Genomic DNA, 3,831 nt, shown 5'->3' with positions numbered 1-3,831 from the left:
CATTTGCTTCAGTGTAATGTTTTCTGTTAGTGGTGTGTGTTTTATTTGTAAACTATTTTGACATACAGTATGTTGTTTGCAGTGGACAAACTGAGAGGTGTTGAGGGAAACGAAGCCAAGTTTAACACGAACACATTTAAGGCCGCACAGCTGATACTGGACGTTTCCTTGGTCTAATTTTAGTCTGAAAGCAGGGAGGAGGCCAGCTGATCACCTGTTCCCTTCCATAGAGCTCAGTCCTGGACAGATCACATTCACTACAAACTAAATCAATGGCCAGGAAAGGGAGCCTGAGGTGCAGCTGACGCATATCACATAAAAAAACATATAAACCACATATGTTTAGATTTACAACTGACTTCATCAAAACTGATAATAGTATGAAACAAGTATTGTAAATGTGTGGGGAGATTGGCAAGATAGGTTTGCTTTTGTGCCTATGTGATTTACATTCCTTACTACAACTGTGGCAAGTTCTGCTGTGTCATGTGTGCAGAGTAGTTATTGTTAGTAGTAGTAGTAATTAATTGAATTCTCCCACACTACGAGGATGCGGTACAGGATCAAGTCTCAGCTTCTGAGTGACTGTTATATCACAGTGAAATGGAACTGGTCGTCATACTTGGCCCTCAACCCACTGGTGTGTGTGAAGCTTGATCAGGAGAGAAAGTAAACGTCATGACCTGATGATGTCCCAGTGCCATGGTTATCTGAGAAGGCCTATGAATGCACACACACACGCCATAGAATCTATCAATATTCATATAATTCAGAAAATGTAATATAGGATGATTTGCAATATCATATAACAGCATAGCTACCTGAAAAAAGCTGTTGATGTATCTAATTATATAACAGTAACATTTCCACAGGTGTTAACTCTCTATTCCCCTGACTGAAACACAAGCAGCCTGTGGCCATGTTTAAAGACACCACACTTCTACAGTGACAGAGGCTGAACCTGCTGCTTGATATGTGAGAGCGCGTCATCCTTTTAAGGCTCTGGTAGGTTAGGTATTTGGAGCACCTCCAAGATGCAAGTTCAAAAGAGGAAAGGGTAATAATAGCCTGGCAATAAAACCATGAGTCAATGGCCTTTTGGTGTCCGCCTTAAGTAAAAGAATCCTCCACACAAAAAAACACAGACATGCAGTTAGTTTAGGAGTTCACACATACATACAATGGACAAAGCTAAACACAAAACATTCATCAGCTTACCAGGTATGGTGACTTATTACAGATGGCAAACACACTCCGGACAGAGTCCCCTTAAAACAACAGGAAAAACACATTAGACGAATTACATTGATCCTGATAAGGCTAGGTGTTCGTCACAGGGTTTTCTCCTGTTAATGCGTATTGCAGGAGAATAAAGACGTAACGCATTGTCATTAAGACCGCATTGTCATTAAGACCGCATTGTCATTAAGACCTTATAATATCTCATTCCAGTTATGACACCTGGATTTCAACACCCTGAGTAAATGTTTTGAAGTCTCAGGCCACAAACATTGTACATGCCTGACGCTAAGCCTGCTTTCCATTATGATGATGGGTTAATGTTGTATTGTAAATCCCTTCGCTCTTCAAAGACATGTCAAATAGTTAGCTACAAAGGGAGCAAAGGGATTTTTCAATGCAACATTAATCCAGCCTGTTTTGGGGGCTGGCCCCAACACCTGTTCCCAGGGCTGTTCCCTGACAACGGCACAAACATGTTACTCTACGGGCTGGCTACGGTATATAAAATGTGAATTGCGGTGTGTTTACCTGTGTGACTGCTGCTTGGGGTCGGCTGGCTGCTGCCTGCTTGTCCCAGCCCGGAGTGTCAGACCGGGTGGTTCATGTTGAGCTCAACTATACACCCTTCCTACAAATGGAAGGGACAGTCTCCATGGCAGTCCAAAAATAAAACCTGAGCCCTTTGCATTCAGAATGTACTCCGCCGTGACAGGGACGCGGCGACTGTCACCGAGGCAGGGGGCGGCCACAGCACCTTAGATATTACCCCCCGATGGTGACCAGATCATGCTAAAACTCTCTCGGTGGCACCCCCTTCCGGGAACTATGAGCCTACACAAGAATTGTTAGACTGCCAATTCTGACTGGAATGATAACCAATCACAGCACTTGTAATTATGGAGAGTCCTTCCCCTAAGTCAGTACAATCAAGTACTTAGGCACCCAACACAGGAAATGAAGGTGTGTAGAATTAATTGCTTCGGAGTTTAGTAAACATTATATGTGTATTATGTTACAGCTGATGAATATGACGAGCTAGATGGAGCCAAATTCTCAGCAGAGTGGATGTACAGGAGAGCAGATCTTGTTTCCCTCGAGTCACACAGAGTCAGCAATAACTGAGCACTACACTGAGTAATCAATCCCTGAGCACTACACTGAGTAATCAATCCCTGAGCACTACACTGGGTAATCAAATCAAATCAAACTTTATTTGTATAGTGCATTTCATACACAGAGGCAACACAATCCGCTTTAAAGAGAGCAATGGGGGGGGGGGGGGGCGGGCATAGGTTCCACCTCTACATATTCCAGAGGGAAGCCAAAAAACTGTTTCATCATCAATAACTGACCATGAACCGTGATGAGATAAAACATTTAAATGACTAAATCGAGAATGTTTTGAACATAATAGCTGTCTTAGCAAAACATTTCCTAGATAAGTCAGACTCCTGTCCTCCTTTGACCGGGGGATACATTATGTTTATGTCTCTAAGCTCCAGCAGCCTCTTGGAAAAGCACAAGACCACCATAAAGTCTCAGTGAGGTTCGTGCCTTGACTTGCAGTCTCGCGGTCTCGCTTTCAGACCCTTGGCTAATTTTGCTTGCCTAATGCGATGGCAAATATAGCAACAGGTCATCTTGGCAGCCCCTCTCCAAAACTTGAGGCTCCCTCTCTCCCTCACAGCCCATCCATCTCCTTATTGAGCGCCAGTGCCTAAGACATAGACGTCCCCTATGTGGCCTCGCCTCCACCAGCACCTCGGCCAATAAGGAGCCTCCGAGGATCAAGTTTCACTATAACAGAAGGACATAATCAGCGCGGTAACTTTGCAGAACCTTACAGCCAGTCTCGGCCAACAGGGAGCCCCCTTCTTTCAGCTTTTCTGAGGTAAGACAGAGAGTGATAAAGAGAGTGGTTTGACGAGAGTGTGTGAATGAGAGAACGTGGGACAGAGAGAGACAGTGAAAGATGAAGTGCAATGTTAAGACAGGGTCCCCCTGCCCCCTTTCAAGAACAGCTGTATCCACACGTGCAAAACCACTGCCAGTGTTGGAATCCTCAAGCTTTCATGCTGAGGCTGTTGCCATAGTGTTGTTAAGGTCAAGGGTGAGATGGACCCGCCAAAGGCTTAGACGGAATTGAAAGGAGGATTCTCCAAAACCGTAATCAACAGAGGGCCTCTCTGTTTGATCTTGACTTTTTAAGTTAAATATGTTCAGGCTACCTATGATTTTGTAAAATTGAAGTATTTGTATGCATCTGTAGGTTGGTTACTAGTGTTAGACATTGGTGGTATTTGGCATGGCTCCTACTCTGTTATTGTCTCAAAGCATGTGGCAGGAGGGGCTTAACTCAATTTACAATTTACTCTCTCAAGCATGTAGTTATGTTGTGGTGTTTTAATGTCAATGAAGGCAAAGCTGAAGGAATATGGCCAATCGAGGCTTATAGTTCTGAATAATAGGCCAGCTTTTCAGTAATTGATGATCAGTTAATTGATTCAATCTGTTGAAGGGAGTGTGGAAAAGGGAGGTTGCTGTGTTTTTGGTTTATTCATGTTAGTGACGCAGACCTGAGAACCCGGT

This window comes from Borostomias antarcticus (assembly GCF_949987555.1).
Source record: "Borostomias antarcticus genome assembly, chromosome: 16".
NCBI lineage: Eukaryota > Metazoa > Chordata > Actinopteri > Stomiiformes > Stomiidae > Borostomias > Borostomias antarcticus.
Note: the sequence above shows the minus strand (reverse complement) of the source record.